Source organism: Bubalus bubalis, chromosome 20 (genome assembly GCF_019923935.1).
Source record: "Bubalus bubalis isolate 160015118507 breed Murrah chromosome 20, NDDB_SH_1, whole genome shotgun sequence".
In the NCBI taxonomy this organism is placed as follows: domain Eukaryota; kingdom Metazoa; phylum Chordata; class Mammalia; order Artiodactyla; family Bovidae; genus Bubalus; species Bubalus bubalis.
Window position 1 is genome coordinate 55,941,553 of NC_059176.1, and position 23,305 is coordinate 55,964,857.

The 23,305-nt window shown below is 40.6% G+C and overlaps 1 pseudogene; it reads left to right on the top strand.

Annotated features, from left to right (window-relative positions):
- The first annotated feature begins 8,964 nt into the window (after positions 1–8,964).
- Positions 8,965–21,145, top strand: LOC123330819 (annotated as a pseudogene).
- Positions 21,146–23,305: the final 2,160 nt, after the last annotated feature.

Genomic DNA, 23,305 nt, shown 5'->3' on the forward strand with positions numbered 1-23,305 from the left:
TGCAATACAGGAGACCCAAGTTCAATCCCAGGATCGGGAAGATCTCCTGGAGAAGGAAATGGCAACCCACTCCAGTACTCTTACCTGGAGAATTCCATGGACAGAGGAGCCTGGAGGGCTACAGTCCACGGAGTGGCAAAGAGTCGGACTCAACTGAGTGACTTCACTTTCTTTCTTTCTTTTAAATTAAACAAAGTACTTCAGATCTTGTACTGGGAACACCTTTAAACTTAATGGCACCTTATGTTGAATAATCTCCATGGACAGGAAGGCCTGGTGTGCTGCGATTCATGGGGTCGCAAAGAGTCAGACACGACTGAGCAACTGAACTGAACTGAAATGAATTCAAAATAGCAATATTCTACCAATAAATAATAAAATAGCACTACTTTCTCCCTTCTCTTATTACCATACTGACACTCTTGATCCAGCAACTTTCTTACCCTGACCCCATGAAGGAGAATGTTATCATTATATTTCTGTTGTTCAAGAATTGTCCATGCCCAGAACACCCATACCCAATCCTGACTTAATATTTTTTGTTTGTCTTATCTTAAAATCTAAAAGCTGTTCAGCGGTGTACAGAGCAGCATTATTCGCACTGGACAAAATATGTGAGCAACCCAAGTGTCCTATCAGTCCATGAATGGATAAACTAAGTATGGCATATATATTGATCATGACTGCTGTGAGCTTCCCAGGTGGCCCTAGTGGTGCTCCTGCCAATGCAGGAGACATAAGAGACGTGGGTTCCATCCCTGGGCCAGGAAGATCCCCTGGAGAAGGCCATGGCAACCCCCTACAATATTCTTGCCCAGGAAATCCCATAGACAGAGGAGCCTGGTGGGCTACAGTCCATGGGGTCACAAAAAGAGTCGGACAGGACTTAGCAACTAAACAACAACGACAAATGACTATTATTCAACCTCAAAAAGGAAGGAAACTCTGATGCTTTGATATGAATGAACCTTGAAGATATGCTATGTGAAATAAGCCAGTCACAAAAGGACAAGTACCGTGTGATTCCACTTCTGTGAGTTTCCAAGAGCAGCCACATTCAAAAGCAGGAAGTAGAATGGTGGTTTCCAGGAGCTGAAGGAAGGGGGAGAGGAAAGCTGTTTAATGGACATAGAGTTTCTGTTTTGCAAAATGAAAAGTTTGGAGGTGGATGGTGGTGATGGCTGCATGATGCGAATGCACTTATTGGTTAAAATGGTATATAAAAATGTACTTTAAAATGGTATATTTTGTGCTTCATGTTTTTTACCACAACAAAGAAAATGAAAAGGGACAGTACCCGGCTGGATAATACAATAGCTATCACAAATTTTCTTGAAAAAAAGCCAATCCCTTACTAAATGCTAAGTCAGGGCAGATGGTCAAAAATACAGCTATTTCAAGGGCATAACTAAATTCACTTTTATTACTAAAACTAAAAGGGGAAATATATTCAGTGATAGCTGGCATGTTTGTGGAGTAGTTGATGATTCTGAACTAATACGGGAGCAAAGATATTTGTTAACCTCAAGTACCCCTGTAAAAACAATAGACAACAAATACATAAATTACTTGATGTCTTAATGCTACCCAAGGGAACTGTCCTTAAAATATAAGTGAGATACTACAGAAGTTAGAATAAATGCTTTAAAGGTCATCATGTTAAACAAGCTGCTCTGAAAATCATTCTTATGCAAGAATCACTCACAGAAAAAAAAAATATACATGGAGAAGTTCAGGAATCTCACAATAGATGCACAAAATTTAGCTACCAACTCTGAAAATAAACAGGGTGAATAACCAGATAGTGAGATCCACAGGATAAAATCTGATGAAGCCAGGAGAGCAGGGTGGAAACACCAGATAATCTAAATGTGTAGTTGCTAAAAAGTACCGTGAAACAGCTCATCACAGTATGAACAAAGAGACCTCAACATTAAACAGCCACTGGTAGAGGAGCCTTTCTAGAATATTACAAGACATGCAACTCATTCTTCACCTGTAACCAACACAAATGGGGGAAAACTGTGAAGGTAGCATATGGACTGGCTCCTCTGTCCATGGGATTCTCCAGGTAAGAATACTGGAGGGGTTTACCATTTCCTCCTCCAGGGGATCTTCCCGACCCAGGGTTCAAACCCACATCTCTTGTGTCTCCTGCGTTGGCAGGCAGATTTTTCCCCACTGTGCCACCTGGGAGCCCCTTCTACATGTTATGTATGTGTAGAATAGTATGTTTGTTTTGTGAGTGGGCTGAAGCACTTCTCTAATACAAGCCCAGCATTCACTGTAACCTAAATACTGTTACTTTTGTGGAACCTACATGGGACCTTCCAATACATCGGCCCCAGAGATAGAGAATACATTTTACTGGGGACGTTATCTGTAAATTATGCAAAGCTTTGTTCTTTCCTTGAAAATTCTGTTGTCCTTCTCACTTCCAATCCTCTATCAAAGTGGGAAGAACGAATGAGACTAAAACTGGAACTTGCGAGCCACTTTTAGGTGGGATAGTCCTGACTTCTCTTTTTTAGGAACTTATAGTATCAGACAAAATAGACTTTATGACCAAGAGAATAATTAGGGAAAGAGAGTGTCAGTACATAACAATGGAAGTTTCACTTCACAAAGAAAATCCAGTCAATCTAAACGTGCTGACATCTAATGAAAGCGCCTGCCGAGATATGAAGCAAAACATAACAGAACTTCACAACGAGATGGAAAAATCCACCAGCATTTCACCATGTATTCCTTAATAATTCATTGATGAGAAACAAAATCGGCAAACTTAGAAGATCCCAACAACACAAAGAATGAGCTTCACCTTACAGACAGACACGGATAATAATGAGAGTGCACACACTTATCAGGTACACAGGAATATTTACACAAACAAATCATGTGCCAGGTCATGAAGAAGCCTCAGTGAAATCCAGAAAACAGTTTCTCAGACCACGTTCTTGGGAAATACGAAAATGATGTTAGAGGATCACAACACAAATATCAATTAAAAGCTCTATTTGAATAACTGTGAAAACACTGTCATTGAAATCATGAATTAAAGAATAAATCACACTGGAAGTTCTAAAATACTAAGGGTGAGTAATAATGAATACTGCACATCAAAACTTAGGAGCTGCAACAGAAGTGGTGGTTTATGGGAAATTTATTTCATTGATTAATAGCAGATCATCGTATTTCATTGATTCCAAAGAAATACATTTAAAGAGTAAAATGGAGTGTATCAATATAGTTAGAAGCTGGTTCTTAGAAAAATAAATAACAAAATAGACAATGCTCTGAAAAGGCTAATCAAGAAAGAGAGATGATTCAGGTAAATAATTTTAAAAGAAACACAACTAGAGATAAAACAGAATTTTATAATAGAATAGAATAGAATTTTATAATAGAAGATACCATCAATAATTACATGCTGGGAATTTCAAAACTTAGGCTAAATTGAACAAATTCCTAGAAAAATGTGACATCAGATCTGACTTGAGAAATGTTTTAAATTGAATACTTATAACTATTAAAGAAATCATAAGAGTAGTACAAATTCTTCCCCAAAAATAACAAATCTACATGCTCTTCCAAACAAACTTTCAAGAACCAAGTCATCTTAATCTTACTAACTCTCCCCAAAAACAAAAAAGAGGAAATATCCCCTTATATTATTCTAAAAGGTAACCAATATCCTAATATCAGAAACCAAAAGCATAGAAAGAAAAATGTTGATGTTTGGCAGAAACCAACACATACTGTAAAGAAATTATCCTTCAAGTAAAAATAAATTTTTGAAAAAGAAACAAAAATTATGAACTCATTTCATTCATGAATATCAAAAAAATGAAGTCATATATGATAATATTTAAATAAGGTAGTGCACCTTATTTGACCAATTTGGGTTTATTCTAGTGCTCAGTAGCTTACAATGATAGCATTCATTACTGTTTATGGGTCTGCAGTTAGCTAGGCAGTGATGCTGATCTGGGCCAGCCGTGGCCGACCTCAGGCAGAGTCACCCGTGTGTTCGCTATCAACTGGGATGTTTGTTGGACGCCAGCCAATCCAGGATATCCTCACTCACGTATCTTGTGATTGGCTGGCTGGCTTCTGGGGCGATAGGATAATTGGACCACACGTCTTTCATCACATAGATGTCTAGTCCAGTCTTATTCATAGGATAGGAGCAGGGTTCCAAGAGAGGAAGTAGGAGTGGAAGCTGCAAGGCCTCCAGAGGCTTGGAACTGGCATGCAGGCATTTCCACTGCTTCTGTTGATAAAAGCAAGCCACAACACCTGCCCAGATTCAAGGATGGGAGAATGAACTCCACCTGTTTATGGGAGGAACTGTTATCGTAATACTGCACAGGATATAGTTGTGTGGAGAAGTGAAAAATTATGGCCATCTCTGCAATCTACCCTACTAGGTGTAAAAGCAGAGTTTCACATCAGAAAATACTTGTAGTTCACCACATTAAGAGAGAAAAACTGATCATTTCAGTAGATGCAGAAAAAAGCATTTGATACATTGCAATGTGATTACATGGAAAAAAGTCATTTGTAAATTAGTAATAAAGAGGAACCTGGAGAAGGAAATGACAACCCACTCCAGGATTCTTGCCTGGAAAATTCCACAGACAGAGGAGCCTGGTGGGCTCCCGTCCGTGGGGTCGCAAAGAGTCAGACGTGACAGCGATGAGCTCAATAAAGAGGAACTTTTACTACAGAAATTTACATCATCTTAAGAGAATAAATCTTAGAAGCATTCCCTTTAAAATAAACAGGACCCATGTACCCACCATCACTATTTCTACTGAATACTTTATTAGATGTCTTAGTGCAATGAGGCAAGAAAATAAACAGAAGCATAAATTAGAAAGAAGAAAATAAAGCTGAAACTATTTGCATCTGATATGACCATTTTCAGAGACAATGAATAGAACTCAAAGATAAATTATTAGAAATAAAAAGGTGATTTTGCCAAGATGATTGGCTATGATATTAATGTTTAAAAGTTCATTTCATTCTACATATCAGTAACAAATAATTAGAGAACATTTTTTAATAAAAAGGCCACATTTATAGGCGCATCAGGGAAGATTGGATACACATTAAATCTAAACAGAAGACATCAATAACTCCATGGGGAATATTAAGCAAATTTATTAAGAGACTTTTAAAGGACCTGAATTAACAGAGAAACATATTTTGTTCATGGCTAGTAAGACTTAATATTGTAAAGGTATCCATGCTGCCTAAATTGACTTATAGATTCATTTCAATTCTAACCAAAATGCCAATATATTTTTGTTTTCTTGAGAATATACATTTTATTGATCATTCAATTCTGAAGAACAAATGGAGAAAAAAAATTGCAAAAGCATTTCTGTAGAAAAGCAAGGAGGAGGAATTATTTTCAAGTTATGGTAATAACTATGATATAGAACAGGCTTCCCAGGTGGCTCTGTGGTTAAAAAATACACCTGCCAATGCAAGAGACAAGGGTTCAATCCCTGGGTCAGGAAGATACACTGAAGAAGGAAATAGAAACCCACTCCAGTATTCTTGTCTGGGAAATCCCATAGACAGAGGAGCCTAGCGAGCTACACTCCGTGGGGTCACAAAGGAGTCAGAGATGATTCAGTGACTAAACAGCAGCAACATGCTATAGAACTGGCTGAAGAATAGATAGAAATTACTAGCAGACTAAATAGAACATGAAATCTGGCCATTCTTTGCACATGTGTAATTCTCACATTTTATACAATTCTTAAAGGTTATACTCCATTTATAATTACTAGTCACTATATTTCCCATATTGTTCAGTAAATACACCCTTGGAGCCTGTTTCACACCCAGCAGTTTGTACCTCTCACCCCTCCATCCCTGTTTTGCTCCTCCCCACCCCCACTGGTTCCCACTAGTTTGTTCCTCTTTTTCTGGGATTCTGCTTTTTGGTTACATTCACTAGTTGTTTGTCATTTTTTAGATTCCACATGTGATAGCATACAGTGTTTGTCTCTCTCTGTCTTACTTATTTCACTTAGCACAATGTCCTCCAAGTCAACTATGCTGCTACAAATGCAAAGTTTCATTCTTTTTTCGGCTGAGTATTGCATTATGCGTATGTACATATACACAGATGTACACACACACCACATCTTCTTTATCCAGCCATCTGTTGATGAACACTTGAATTGCTTCTGTATCTTGGTGATTGTAAATAATGCTACTAGAAGCATTAGGGTGTGTATATATTTTTGAATTAATGTTTTGAAGGTTTTATATATATATATATATATATACCCCAGAGTGGAATTGCTGGATCACATGGTAGCTCTGGGATTTCCTGCTGGCTCAGATGGTAAAGAATCTGCCTGCAGTGCAGGAGACCTGGGTTGGATCCCTGGGTCAAGAAGATCCCCTGGAGAAAGGAATGGCTACCCACTCCAATATTCCTCCCTGGAGAGTTCCATGGATAGAAAGAGCCTGGCGGGCTAAAGTCCATGGGGTCACAAAGAGTTGGAAACTAACTCTGTTAGTGTGAACAGCTAACAATTCTCACTCTTCGTGGTAGCTCTACTTTTGTTTTTTGGAGAAACCTCCATGCTGTTTTCCACAGTGGCTGCACCAACTTCCATTCCTACCAGCAGTATCTGAGGGTTCCCTTTTCTCCTCACCCTGGACAGCATTTGTTATTTGTTGTCTTTTGGACGACAACCATTCTGACAGGTGTGAGGTGATATCCCATGGTTAAGGCTTCATGCTTCCAATGCGGGGACGTGGGTTCAACCCCTGGTTGGGAAACTAAGATCCCACACGCACATGTGCCTCACAGTGTGACCAAAAATTTTCTTTAAAAATTTAAAACCCTTGCCCTGTAAGTCGCAACCATTAGTTGCTGTGGTTTAATCATAGTCTTTCACCCAAAACGGACTGGTGCACATCCCTGTAAGAGTGCACAGATATAGGCGAGTCCTTTGGGCTACTTGTCAGGCTCCCCAGCTCAGGCGCCTGCCTCCCTCTGTGACCTGGAAAGCAGACATCATTGGGCTCATACTATCAGAGGCTCAAAGTTTCCTTTCTAGCTGCAAATCACAAGGCTTTTCCACGTCCTCTTTCTTGAGTTCCCTGCTGCTGCTGCTGCTGCTAAGTCACTTCAGTCATGTCCAACTCTATGAGTTCCCTGCTAGAAAGAAAAACGATGACAGCCAGAAGGTTGTCTTAATACCAAGCATCATAGACTCTGAGGGGTTTTTTCTCCAATTTTTCAAATTTGTTTGTGGACTTTGCCCATTGTTCCCTTGTTCCAGGAAGCCCTTCAACTGTGTCCCACGCCCCCGTCCTGACGAGGCGCCACGTTCTCTCAGGGAACAACTTGCAGACTGGCCTCTGACAGAAGCTGGTATCAGAGACCTGATGTTTTGCCACAGGGCAATTTTTAATAAACATAGTAAGATTTCCCAACAAGAACATTCAGTTGCTTTCTTCTCTCATGTGGAGGTCAACTGACAGAATTCTAGACTTGATTCTGTCCCTCTTTAGTTAACTAGTTATGTATCTTTCTGCAGGTCATCTCTTTCTCCATGGCTCTTCCTTTTCTAATAAAAAAATTTTTTAAATAGTCATGCCAAACTGCCTCCTCCCTCCCGGAAGTGTTGCATGGATTAAATATAATGAACGTTAAGGTGCTTTGCAAACTGCAAATCTAAGGTGTTATTCCCTTGGTGAAAGTAAAGATAGGTTGTGCATCTTCCCTGCAGGAGTATAAAGGTTTGGAGTTTTCACTGAAGGCAAATTCACAATATGTATGGGACCCCCTTTTGTTTGGTTGCATTCTTTTGTGTAGGCCTTTATGTAAATTATCTCCTTTTTTCTTCATTGTAAGCCTGCGTGCCGCTAGTACTAAGACCTACTTTGCAGATAAGGAAACTAAGATTCAAAAAGATGAAGCAGTTTACCCAGAATCACACAATTGACATCACTTCTTCCCCATGAGGCCCTCAGGAGGCAGGCTCCTTCCAGGGTACGACATTGCCTTCCTAAGGGTGGCCCTTGTCCTTGGCACCCAGGGTGGTTGGCAGCATTATATCCAAGGCAGGAGAAAGAGAAGAAGCAAAGAAGAGAGGAGAAGACCCAAGAAAAGCTCACAGGCGATGCTGTGGGACACGTTGCCAACCTCTCCTCAGCCAGAATATAGTCTCATGATAATCAGTCGGGTTGTTGGCAAGATGCTGACAGAGCACTTGACCTGAAGCAGCAGGGGAACTGAAGAGAGTCTAGTGAAGGGATCCTGTTCCAAGGTGCGGTGCATTTAAGAGAAGCGAACTTGGGACGTTGTCACACATCAGGGTTAGTAATAGTGGGGACCATTGTAACTGCAGGCCTGAGGGCCTTGGAAGGGATGGCTATGGGAAGCCAGAGACAGCTGGAGTGGTAGCTGAAGGAGAGAGATATTCCTACTGGGCTTTGGTAGAAAAAAGCCATCCTCAGTACTTCCCTCGTGGTCCAGTGGTTGAGAATCCGCCTTCCAATGCACAGGGCATGGGTTCAATCCCTACTCAGGGAGCTAGGATCTCACATGCCAGAGGCAACGAAGCCCAGGTGCCACAAGTCGAGAATCCATGCACCACAAGGAAAGATACCACTGGATGCAACCAAGATTCTACTTACTGCAACTAAGATCTGATGTAGCCAAATAAATATCAATACATATTTAAAAAGAGAGAGAGAGAAGTCACATTTTAGAGATACTGTAGAACTAAAATCAAGAGATCTGATGATGTCATTAAAAATGGAAAAGTAAGAGACTTCAGAAAACAATTATAAAGCTGGCAAAAACTTATCAGGATTGACTTTTATAGAACTCTGAATTTGAACAAAATTTTACAGCCCCCAGGGGAACATTAAAAAAGGAACATGTGGTCCTTCCACAGTGGCAGCCTTTGAAGAACAGCAGCCATGGCTCTGAGCTACCCCACGGCCATGGGCCTCAGCAAGAGCTGCAAGGTGACCAAGAACATGAGCAAGCTGAGGCACAATGGCCATCGCGGGCACCTTACCAAACACACCACATTTGTGCAGAACGTGATCTGGGAGGTGTGCATCTTATGAGCAGCAGGTCATGGAGCTGCTCAAGGTCTCCAAGGACAAGCGGGCCCTCAAGTTCATCAAGAAAAGGGTCGGGGGAGAGAACAAGATGGCGGAGGAGGAGATGGACACACAGTACATCTCTCTCCATGGATACATGAGGAATACACCTTCGGACACACAAGCACACACAGAACACCAGCTGAGCGCAGACAAGAGGACCTGACCAGTGGAAAAGAGTATATAGAACCATGCAAAACTTGGTAGGACAAAGGAATTAGGGAGAAAAACAGGAGTGTTAGTAGGACTGGACCTGCCCTAGGCAGGTGGGGGAACTGAAGCAAGGGTCTGATCCATACGTTGGTGCCACTGTCTCCAACATTTAAGGCTGAGAGTGAAACAGCTGATCTGTGGCAGCCTACATGGAATGAGAATTAGACAGTCCTTGCTGCAGCCATACATACCCTGAACAGGAACGCTGGTCCCCTGGAAGGTGCAGCAGCTTGGAGCTGGAGTTTAGGGATTGTGGAACAATCCCAGGGTGAGGGCTGCTGTTGACTGCAGACAGACCGATTGAGGGGATGTGAGGGAGATCGTGGTGGGAAATGCCTGTGGAGGAAAGCCAGGCAGCCATGGAAGCAAGGTGATACTGCTGAGTCACACGTGGAGGGGGAGCCATCACCAAGCCTCTCTCTCCCCACACACCAGCATTGGCAGCTGAACAGTAGAGAGGCTGGCCCATCAAACGCCTGACGCACTGAACTACAGAGTAGGACTCCAGCCAGGGTGCTCCTTTCAGTGACTGATGCGATGATCTACAGAGCAGGACCCCAGGCAAGGGAGCCCTCTAAATGCCTGAATGGGCTGAGCTACGGAGAAAGACTGGCCAAAGAGGCCTTCTGATCACCAGCTACAAGATGCTCGGAAAAAGACTGAGATAGAACCATAACTCCTGCAGCCGAGGCAGTCCATGTCCCTGCACCCTTGGCACTGCCAGGGTCCCCACAAGCCAAGCAGCTGCACCACCTCCACGTTCAACTCTCACTGGGGCAGAGCTGCCACAGGCAGAAAAAGTCCTGTCAATGCATGCAGAGTTGCTTCGATAGTGTCTCTTTGCGACCCTGTAGACTATGGCCTTCCAGGCTTTTCTATCAGAGAAGGAGTTCTCCAGGCAAGAATACTGGAGCGTATTGGCCAATACTAGTTGCCATACCCTTCTGCTGCTGCTGCTGCTAAGTCGCTTCAGTCGTGTTCACCTCTGTGCGACCCCATAGACGGCAGCCCACCAGGCTCTCCTGTCCCTAGGATTCTCCAGGCAAAAATACTGGAGTGGGTCACCATTTCCTTCTCCAATGCATGAAAGTGAAAAGTGAAAGGGAAGTTGCTCAGTCGTGTCCGACTCTTAGCAACCCCATGGACTGCAGCCTACCAGGCTCCTCTACCCATGGGATTTTCCAGGCAAGAGTACTGGAGTGGGTTGCCATTGCCTTCTCTGGCCATACCCTTCTAGAGCACTGTATTTCCTGCCGCCCTAGCCGCCAACCCCCCTGACTACCTGGTGCTGCCAGAACCCCTGCGCCCCAAGCAACTGCACCACCTTCACACCTAGCCCTCACAGGGGCAAACCCAAGTCCTCCAGGGCAGCCTCAGGAGGAAACCCCAGTGGACGACCCACGTGTAGAGGTGGAAATAAAACCACAGTTGAAACCCAGGGGCAGTGTGGCTAGGGAAGAAGACACAAACCTTTCCCACCAGCTGTACAAGTTGCAGATTAAATCCACATGATCTTTGTGTGGACTAGGCAGACTTTGTATCTATGGAATATATAAAAGGCCATTGAGAGCTCCCACAAAAGTAAACACACTAGTTCTGATAGCTGCGGACATTGGAGGCAAGAATACACAGGAGTAGGACCAGATTAGAATCTGAGCTGCCCCCACAGCAGGTCCAGAGATCAGCACAGTGTTGGAGGGCATCCTAGGGAGGTGAGGTGGACTCTGACTCCCAGCGAGGGAAAGGACTCTGACAGCAGAGACTCAAGAAAAACATTATTTTACTTGTTCTGTAGATTCTTTTGGATTATTTTTTTATTTCCCTCTCACCCCCCCCCCATTGTAGTTGTTGATTTTATTGGCACTAAGAATCCAGTTAAGATTTTGAGCTTTTTTTTTCTCAGTCACATTTTTTATTGTTGTCTTAAACCTCTGCCTCTATGTTGGGCTTTTGCAGTTCCATGGAATTTTCCTCTTTTTTTTTCTTTTCTCTTTTTTTTATATCTTTAATTTTTAACTTGTTAAACCTATTGTTTTTTCTACATTTATTCCTTTGCTTTTCCTACTGTTCTTTCCCCCTTGCAGTTAATTTTTTAATGTATATAAATCTTCTTTATCTACCTCTCTTTAACTTTGCATATTTATTATTTCTTTTCTTTCTTTTCTTTCTTTCAACATATTTGTTAAGTGTTGTTTTCATTGCTTTATTCCCCACTTGGCACCTTTAGTTTTGTTTTCCAGTTTGTGCTTAAGTTAGTTTTGTTCTTAATTGGTAAATATAATTTATTTCCTTTGTTAGCCAGGTCAATCTACTGTACTTTATTTTTGTTGGACTGTTTTGACTTTGCTCATGGGTGTATATGTGTATATTCCATTATTTTGATTATTATTTGCCTGATTTTGTAACTACCATTTGTCTGGGATTCATCTTTGGTTTTTTGTTTTTGGATATTTGTTGTAATCTCATTTAATGCCATAGCAAACCACTTGTAGAATCTTTGTTCCTGACCAGAGATCAAGCCCTGAGCCTTTGGAGTGGGAACACTGACTCCAAGATCCTAGACTACCAAAGAACTATACCTAGGGAGTATCAAACAGTGAGAACTCACACAAAGGAAACCACTTGAATATAAGATCCAGCATCATCCAACCACCAGTAGCACTCTGTGCAGGACGTCTAATCTAAACAACAAACAAAACAAAAATACAAACCTAACCATCAGCAGATAGGATTACCACCTCACTCAGCCTTGCCATCAGAGGATAAACCAAGAAACAAAAACTAAGCACAAATCTCACTTATACAATGCTCACACCAACCACTGGACCAATCTTAGAATGGAAGAAACCAAAAGGAAGAAAGAATTCCACCTTCTTCAAGGAAAGAATTCAACTTTCCTTGACGCCTGGGAAAAGGAGACTTCAAACACAATAACTTTTTTAAAAAATAATGAAAAGTCAGAGAAATACAGTACAAATGAAGCACACTAGAAACAAAGAAGTATAAATAAATGAAGAAGAAATAGGAAAACTACCTGAAAAAGAATTCAGAACAATGATAGTAAAGATGATCAAAAACCTTGAAAACAAAATGGAGAAAATGCAAGAATCAATTAATAAAGACCTAGAAGAATTAAAGAATAAACATACAGAGACAACACAATTACTGAAATTAAAAATACTCTAGGAGGAATCAACAGCAGAATATCTAAAGCAGAAGAACGAATCAGTGAGCTGGAAGATAAAATGGTGGAAATAAATTCTGAAGAGCAAAATAAAGTAAAAGGAATGAAAAGAGCTGAGGAGAGTCTCAGAGACCTCTGGGACCATGTCAAATGCATAAACATTCAAATTATAGGGGTCCCAGAAGAAGAAAAAAAGAAAGGGTATAAGAAAACTTTTGAAGAGATTATTAGTTGAAAATTTCCCCAACATGGAAAAGGAAATACTCACTCAAGTCCAAGAGGCATGAAGAGTCCCATATAGGATAAATCCAAGGATAAACAGGCCAAGACACATACTAATCAAACTAACAAAGACTAAACACAAAGAAAGAATATTAAAAGCAGCAAGGGAAGAGCAACAAGTAACACACAAGGGAAACAGAATACACTTACCAGCTGATCTTTCAGCAGAAACTCTGCAGGCCAGAAGGGAATGTGAGGGTATATTTAAAGTACTGAAAGGGAAAAATCTAAACCAAGATTACTGTACCCGGCAAGTATCTCATTCAAAATTGATGGAGAAATAAAATGCTTTTCAGACAAGCAAAAGTTAAGAGAATTCAGTACCACCAAACCAGCTTTACAACAAATGTTAAAGGGACTTATATAGTCAAGAAATACAACAGGAAATTAAAAAAAAAAAAAGGTCTACAAAATCAACCCCAAACAAGACAATGGCAATAGGAACATATATATCAATAATTACTTTAAATGTAAATGGATTAAATGCTCCAACAAAAAGACACAGACTGGTTGAATGGACAGAAAAACAAGACCCATATATATGCTGTCTACAAAAAACCCACTTCAGACCTAAAGACACATATAGACTGAAAGTGAGAGGATGGAAAAATATATTCCATGTAAATGGGAAGCAAAAGAAAACTGAAGTAGCAATTCTCATATCAGACAAAATACACCTTAAAATAAAGATTACAAGATGTAAGAAAGGACACTACATAACGATCAAGGGATCAATCCAAGAGGATTGTAACAATTGTAAATATCTGATCTCCGTTCGTTTCCAAGGCAAACCATTCAGTATCACAGTAATCCAAGTCTATGCCCCAACCAGTAACGCTGAAGAAGCTGAAGTTGAACGGTTCTATGAAGACCTACAACACCTTTTAGAACTAACACCCAAAAAAGATGTCCTTTTCATTATAGGGGACTGGAATGCACAAGTAGGAAGTCAAGAAACACCTGGAGTAACAGGCAAATTTGGCCTTGGAATATGGAATGAAGCAGGGCAAAGACTAATACAGTTTTTCCAAGAAAATGCACTGGTCATAACAAACACCCTCTTCCAACAACACAAGAGAAGACTCTACACATGGACATCACCAGATGGTCAACACCGAAATCAGATAGATTATATTCCTTGCAGCCAAAGATGGAGAATCTCTATACAGTCAGCAAAAACAAGACTGGGAGCTGACTGTGGCTCAGATCATGAGCTCCTTATTGCCAAATTCAGACTGAAATTGAAGAAAGTAGGGAAAACCACTAGACCATTCAGGTATGACCTAAATCAAATCTCTTATGATTATACAGTGGAAGTGAGAAATAGATTTAAGGGCCTAGATCTGATAGATAGAGTGCCTGATGAGCTATGGAATGAGGTTCGTGACATTGTACAGGAGACAGGGATCAAGACCATCCCCATGGAAAAGAAATGCAAAAAAGCAAAATGGCTGTCTGGGGAGGCCTTACAAATAGCTGTGAAAAGAAGAAAAGTGAAAAGCAAAGGAGAAAAGGAAAGATAGAAACATCTGAATGCAGAGTTCCAAAGAATAGCAAGAACAGATAAGAAAGCCTTCTTCAGCGATCAATGCAAAGAAATAGAGGAAAACAACAGAATGGGAAAGACTAGAGATCTCTTCAAGAAAATCAGAGACACCAAAGGAACATTTCATGCAAAAATGAGCTCGATAAAGGACAGAAATGGTATGGACCTAACAGAAGCAGAAGATATTAAGAAGAGATGGCAAGAATACACAGAAGAACTGTACAAAAAAGATCTTCATGACCCAGATAATCACGATGGTGTAATCACTGACCTAGAGCCAGACATCCTGGAATGTGAAGTCAAGTGGGCCTTAGAAAGCATCACTACGAACAAAGCTAGTGGAGGTGATGGAATTCCAGTTGAGCTATTCCAAATCCTGAAAGATGATGCTGTGAAAGTGCTGCACTCAATATGCCAGCAAATTTGGAAAACTCAGCAGCGGCCACAGGACTGGAAAAGGTCAGTTTTCATTCCAGTCCCAAAGAAAGGCAATGCCAACTACTGCACAACTGCACTCATCTCACATGCTAGTAAAGTAATGCTCAAAATCCTCCAAGCCAGGCTTCAGCTGGCTTGGAGGAACCAAGCCTTGAACCTGAACCTGAACCATGAACTTCCTGATATTCAAGCTGGTTTTAGAAAGGCAGAGGAACCAGAGATCAAATTGCCAACATCCGCTGGATCATGGAAAAAGCAAGAGAGTTCCAGAAAAACATCTATTTCTGCTTTATTGACTATGCCAAAGCCTTTGTGTGGATCATAATAAACTGTGGAAAATTCTGAAAGAGATGGGAATACCAGACCACCTGATCTGCCTCTTGAGAAATTTGTATGCAGGTCAGGAAGCAACAGTTAGAACTGGACATGGAACAACAGACTGGTTCCAAATAGGAAAAGGAGTACGTCAAGGCTGTATATTGTCACCCTGTTTATTTAACTTCTATGCAGAGTACATCATGAGAAACGCTGGACTGGAAGAAACACAAGCTGGAATCAAGATTGCCGGGAGAAATATCAATAACCTCAGATATGCAGATGACACCACCCTTATGGCAGTAAGTGAAGAGGAACTAAAAAGCCTCTTGATGAAAGTGAAAGAGGAGAGTGAAAAAGTTGTCTTAAAGCTCAACATTCAGAAAATGAAGATCATGGCATCCGGTCCCATCACTTCATGGGAAATAGATGGGGAAACACTGGAAACAGTGTCAGACTTTCTTTTTTGGGGCTCCAAAATCACTGCAGATGGTGACTGCAGTCATGAAATTAAAAGATGCTTACTCCTTGGAAGGAAAGTTATGACCAACCTAGATAGCATATTAAAAAGCAGAGACATTACTTACAAAGGTTCATCTAGTCAAGGCTATGGTTTTTCCTGTGGTCATGTATGAATGTGATAGTTGGACTGTGAAGAAAGCTGAGTGAAGAAGAATTGATGCTTTTGAACTGTGGTGTTGGAGAAGACTCTTGAGAGTCCCTTGGACTGCAAGGAGATCCAACCAGTCCATTCTGAAGGAGATCAGCCCTGGGATTTCTTTGGAAGGAATGATGCTAAAGCTGAAACTCCAGTACTTTGGCCACCTCATGCGAAGAGTTGACTCATTGGAAAAGACTCTGATGCTGGGAGGGATTGGGGGCAGGAGGAGAAGGGGACGACAGAGGATGAGATGGCTGGATGGCATCACTGATTCGATGGACATGAGTCTGGGTGAACTCCGGGAGTTGGTGATGGACAGGGAGGCCTGGTGTGCTGTGATTCATGGGGTCACAAAGAGTCGGACATGACTGAGCGACTGATCTGATCTGATGCACCAAACATAGGAGCACCTCAATACATAAAACAAACACTAACAGACATAAAAGGAGAAATTGACAGTAACGCAACCCACTCACACCAACAGACAGATCATCAAAACAGAAAATCAATAAGGAAACACAAACCCTAAATTATACATTACATGAGACGGATCTCATTGATATCGTAAGGACATTCCATCCAAATGCAGAAGAATACACCTTCTTCTCAAGTGCACATGGAACATTCTCCAGGATAGACCACATCTTGGGTCACAAATCAAACCTCAGTAAATTTAAGAAAATTGAAATCTTATCAAGCATCTTCTCCAACCACAATGCTGAGACTAAATATCAACTACAAGAAAAAAAGTGTAAGAAACACAAACACATGGAGATTAAACAACACATTTCTAAATAACCAACAGGTTAAAGAAGAAATCAAAAGCAAAATCAAAAAAGTTCTAGAAACAAATGACAATGAGATCACAACTCAAAATCTATGGGATGCAGCAAAAGCAGTTCTAAGAGGGAAGTTTATAGTGATACAATTCTACCTCCAAAAAACAAGAAAAACATCGAATAGACAACCTAATTTTACACCTAAAATAACTGGAAAAAGAAGAACAAAAAAAATTTAGAAGAAATCATAAAGATCTGAGCAGAAATACATGAAAAAGAAATTAAAGAAACAATAGTAAAGATTAATAAAACTCAAAGCTGGTTCTTTGAGAAGATAAACAAAAAGGACAAACCTTTAGCCAGACTCATCAAGAAAAAAAGAGAATAATCAAATCAACAAAATGAAAAATGAAAAAAGAGAGGTTACAACAGACAATGCAGAAATACAAAGGATTATAAGAGACTGTTATGAACAACATATCACAAACTGGAATCAAGATTGCTGGGAGAAATATCAATAACCTCAGATATGCAGATGACACCACCCTTATGGCAGAAAGTGAAGAGGAACTAAAGAGCCTCTTGATGAAAGTGAAAGAGGAGAGTGAAAAAGTTGGCTTAAAGCTCAACATTCAGAAAACTAAGATCATGGTATCTGGTCCCATCACTTCATGGGAAATAGATGGGGAAACAATGGAAACAGTGTCAGACTTTTTTTGCAGGGGGGCTCCAAAATCACTGCAGATGGTGACTGCAGCCATGAAATTAAAAGATGCTTACTCCTTTGAAGGAAAGTTATGACCAACCTAGATAGCATATTGAAAAGCGGAGATATTACTTTGCCAACAAAGGTTCATCTAGTCAAGGCTATGGTTTTTCCTGTGGTCATGTATGCATGTGATAGTTGGACTGTGAAGAAAGCTGAGTGAAGAAGAATTGATGCTTTTGAACTGTGGTGTTGGAGAAGACTCTTGAGAGTACCCTGGACTGCAAGGAGATCCAACCAGTCCATCCTAAAGGAGATCAGTCCTGGGTGTTTGTTGGAAGGACTGATGCTGAAGCTGAAACTCTAGTACTTTGGCCACCTCATGTGAAGAGCTGACTCATTGGAAAAGACTCTGATGCTGGGAGGGATTGGGGGCAGGAGGAGAAGGGGACGACAGAGGATGAGATGGCTGGATGGCATCACTGACTCAATGGATGTGAGTTTAAGTGAACTCTGGGAGTTGGTGATGGACAAGGGAGGCCTGGCGTGCTGTGATTCATGGGGTTGCAAAGAGTCGGACACAACTGAGTGACTGAGATGATTATGAACAACTATATGGCAATAAAATAGATAACCGGGAAGAAATGGACAGATTCTTAGAAAAGTTCAATCTTCCAATACTGAACCAGGAAGAAATAGAAATTATGAACAACCCAATCATAAGCACTGAAATTGAAGCTATGATCAAGAATCTCCCAAAAAAAAACAAAAAGTCCAGGACCAGATGGCTTCACAGGAGAATTCTATCAAACATTTAAAGAGCTAATGCCTTTCCTTCTAAAACTCTTTCAAAAAATTGCACAGGAAGGGACACTTCCAAATGCATTCTACAGAGCCACCATCACCCTGATACCAAAAAGACAACACAAAAAAAGGAAACTATAGGTCAATTTCACTGATGAATGTAGATGCAAAAATCCTCAACAAAATTTTAGCAGATAGAATTCAGCAACACATCAAAAACTCATACACCATGATCAAGTTGGGTTTATTTCAGGGATGCAAGGATTCTTCAATATATGCAAATCAATCAATGTGATATACCATATTAACAAATTGAAAGATAAAAACCATATGATAATCTCAATAGATGCAGAAAAAGCCTTTGACAAAATTCAACACCCATTTATGGTTAAAACTCTTCAAAAAATGGGCATAGAAGGAATCTACATAAACACAGTAAAGGCCATATATGATAAGCCTACAGCAAACATTATTCTCAATGGTGAAAAACTGAAAACATTAGGCCTAAGATCAGGAACAAGACAAGGGTGTCCACTTTCACCACTATTATTCAACATAGTTCTGGAAGTCCTAGCTACAGCAATCAGAGAAAAAAAAGGAAATAAAAGGAATCCAGATCAAAAAAGAAGAAGTAAAGCTCTCACTGTTTGCAGATGACATGATACTATACATAGAGAATCCTAATCAGTGAATTTAGCAATGCTGCAGGATACAAAATCAATACACAGAAATCACTTGCATTTCTATATACTAACAATGAAAATTCAGAAATTAAGGAATCAATCCTGCTCACCATTGCAACAAAAAGAATTAAATATCTAGGAATAAACTTACCTGAGGAGACAAAAGAACTGTACACAGAAAATTATAAGACACTAATGAAAGAAGTCAAAGATGACATAAACAGTGGGAGAGATATTCCATGTTCCTGGGTAGAAAGAATCAATATTGTGAAAATGACTATACTACCAAACGCAATCTACAGATTTAATGTGATTCTTATCAAATTACCAATGGCACTTTTCCCAGAACTAGAACAAAAAATTTCACAATTCATATGGAAACACAAAAGACTGTGAACAGCCAAAGCAGTCCTGAGAAAGCAGAATGGAGCTGGAGGAATCACCCTTCCTGACTTCAGGTTATCCTACAAAGCTACAGTCATCAAGACAGTATGGTACTGGCACAAAAACAGAAATATAGACCAATGGAACAAGATAGAAAGTCCAGAAACCTATGGATACCTTATTTTTGACAAAGAAGGCAAGAAAATACAATGGGACAAAGATAGCCTCTTCAACAAATGGTGCTGGGAAAACTGGACAGCTACATGTAAAAGAATGAAATTAAGACACCTCATAACACCATACACAAAGATAAACTCAAAATGGATTAAAGACCTACATATAAGACCAGAAGCTATAAAACTCTTAGAGGAAAACAAAGGCAAAACACTCAATTACATAAATCAAAGCAAGATCCTCCATGACCCACCTCCTAGAGTAATGGAAAGAAAAACATAAGTAAACAAGTGGGGCCTGATTAAACTTAAAGGCTTTTGCACAGCAAAGAAAACTATAAGCAAGTTGAAAAAGCAACCCTCGGGATGGGAGAAAACAATTGCAAATGAAACTGACAAAGGATTAATTTCCAAAATAAACAAGCAGCTCATACAACTCAATACCAGAAAAACAAACAACCCAATCAAAAAGTGGGAAAACAACCTAAACAGACATCTCTCCAAAGAAGACATACAGATGACTAACAAACACATGAAAAGATGCTCAACATCACTCATTATTCAGTTCAGCTCAGTCGCTCAGTTGTGTCCGACTCTTTGCGACCCCACGAATTGCAGCATGCCAGGCCTCCCTGTCCATCACCAACTCCTGGAGTTCACTCAGACTCACATCCATCGAGTCAGTGATACCATCCAGCCATCTCATCCTCTGTCATCCCCTTCTCCTCCTGCCCCCAATCCCTCCCAGCATCAGAGTCTTTTCCAATGAGTCAACTCTTCGCTCATTATTAGAGAAATGCAAATCAAAACAAAACTACAATGAGATATCACCTCACACCAGTCAGAATGGCCATCATCAAAAAGTCTACAAACAATAAATGCTGGAGAGGGTGTGGAGAAAAGGGAACACTCTTGCATTGTTGGTGGGAATGTACATTGACACAGCCACCATGGAAGATGGTATGGAAATTCCTTAAAGAACTAGGAATAAAACCACCATATGACTCAGCAATCCCACTCCTAGGCATAAATCTGAGGAAACCAAATTTGAAAATTGTTCATTGCAGCACTATTTACAATAGCTAGAACATGGAAGCAACCTAGATGTCCAATGACAGATGAATGGATAAAGAAGTTGTGGTATGTATACACAATGGAATATTACTCAGCCATAAAAAGGAACACATTTGAGTCAGTTTTAATGAGGTGGATAAACCTAGAATCTATTATACAGAGTGAAGTGAGTCAGAAAGAGAAGGATAAATACTGTATTCTAACCCATATATACGGAATCTAGAAAAATGGTATGGAAGTATTTATGGGGCAGCAATGGAGAAACAGACATAGAGAACAGACTTCTGGACATGGGGAGAGGGGAGGAGGAGGTGAGATGTATGGAAAGAGTAACATGGAAACTTACATTACCATATGCAAAATAGATAGCCAACAGGAATTTGCTGTATGGCTCAGGAAACTCAAACAGGGGCTCTGTATCAACCTAGAGGGCTGGGATGGGAAGGGAGATGGGGGTTCAAAAGGGAGAGGATATATGCATACCTATGGCTGATTCGTGCTGAGGTTTGACAGAAAACAGCAAAATTCTGTAAAGCAATTATCCTTCAATAAAAAATAAATTAAAAAAGAATGTAAAGTAATTAGCCTCCAATTAAAATAAATAATTTTTTTTAAATAAAGGAAGAAAAAAAAGGGTGGGGACACACAAAAATGCCAAGAGGAAGAGAGAGGAGCTGAGCAACGCCATGGCCTCCACGAGGAAAGCGGCAGCCAAGAAAGACTGAGCCCTTCCCCTCTGTGCACAATAAACCTTTTCAGATAAACAAAAAAAAAGGAAAGAAGCAACACAATTTTCATTCTAAAAACACCCACAGTTCAGTTCAGTTCAATTGCTCAGTCATGTCCGACTCTTTGCAACCCCATGGACTTCAGCACCCCAGGCTTCCTTGTCCTTCACCAACTCCTGAATCTTGCTCATACTTAAGTCCATTTGAGTCAGTGATGCCATCCAACCATCTCATCCTCTGTCATCCCCTTCTCCTCCTACCTTCAATCTTTCCCAGCCTCAGAGTCTTTTCCAATGAGTCAGCTCTTCGCATCAGGTGGCCAAAGTTTTTGAGCTTCAGCTTCAGCATCAGTCCTTCCAATGAATATTCAGAACTGATTTCCTTTCTGATTGACTGGTTTGATCTCCTTGCAGTCCAAAAAACCACTGTGACATTTTAATTTACCTACTTGTTATCCCCCAACCCCTACCTCATCAGTAGGCATGAGAATGGTGGTCCAGATTCTTGGTGTGGGCTTGCTGGTGTCAAACGGGGCAACCCTGATCCTGGTCTCTAAGAACTGTCATTGTGTGATTTGACCTGTCTGATGGATCCTTGCGAGATGAGTCTTGGAACTTTCTCAGGGCTAGGGTAGCTTTCCAGGTAGTGTTTGTCAGAAGCATTTAAAGGTGAATGTTCTATTTGCAGCTCCCTGGAGCAGGGGATGGGCCTTCCCTGGTGGCTAAGCAGTAAAGAATCTGCCTGTAATGCAGGAGACCCAGGTTTGATCCCTTCAGGCAATCCCCTGGAGGAGGGCATGGCAACCTGCCCCAGTACTCTTGCCTAGAGAATCTCATAGACAGAGGAGCCTGGAGGGCTGCAGCCCATAGGGTTGCAAAGAGTCGCACATGATTAAGCAACTAACATACACACACACACACAAAGCAGGGGATAGCAGACAGGGCCTGACATGGATGGACTGAGTAGCCTGGATAGGGGAAGTTCAAGGGGGAGGCGCATGGGGCATAAAGGCTTTGGGTGCCATCTGCATATTCTAGGCAATCAGGAGAGACGTGTGTGTGTCCCACGCCTGCAAAATATCTAAGACCCTAAGTTTTCACCTCTGACTGACCTTTAAGGTGAAGTTGCTCAGTCATGTCCGACTCTTTGCTAACCCATGGACTGTAGCCTACCAGACTCCTCTGCCCATGGAATTTTCCAGACAAGAGTATTGGAGTGGGTTGCCATTTCCTTCTCCAGGGGCTTTTCCCGATCCAGGGATCAGACCCAGGTCTCCCGCATTGCAGGCAGACACTTTACCACCTGAGCCACCAGGGAAGCCTGACTGATCTTTAAGCTCCACACAGAGAATGATAGCTAAGTCAGAGTTGAAAAAGACCTGGCTTAGCATTGAAGAAGTGGCCCAATCAGTGACAGACCCAATCAGAAAAGACCGGGAGAGTTTTCTTTTCTTTTCCTTTTTGACTCTTTTCCTTTAAAGAAATCTCTGTCAAGTGATTAGTTTCTTGATTAACAAACAAGTAGACTTCAATGGTCAAACATGACAAAGACCATGGTCTTTTAAAAAGTAGTTTGGAAGAATCACTAAACAAACAACATCCCATACTAAGCAGTAACAAGAAATCACAGGGGTAAAAAACATGATTTCCAGTACCATATTATGATACGCAAAGTGTCCATTTTGGGGGGGAAAAATAAGCGACATATAAAGAAACAAGAGAATATGGCTCATTTGCAAAAAAAAAAAAAGAAAATAATTAGAAGTCATTTCTGAGGAAGGTCAAACATTGGATTTACTAAACAAAGATTTTAGATCAAATAAACTGTCTTAAATATGTTTAAAGAACTAAAGGAAACCATGCACAATAAAATATGAAATAAAAGAAAGCAGGAGAACAATGTCTAAACAAATAAAGAGATAATAGAAATTACAAAAAGGAACCAAACAGAAAGTCTGATGTTGAAAATTACAATGATTTAGATGAAAAAATTACCTGATGGGCTCAATGATACATTTGAGCAGAGGAAATAATCAGCAAACTAGAAGATAAATCAATAGAGAAGGAAACCTGGGAAATTCACAAAAATTCAGAAATTTAAGAACATACTCTTAAACAATCAATGAGTCAAAGAAGAAATCACAGAGATTTTAAAACATTTTTTGAGCTAAATATGAAAACAT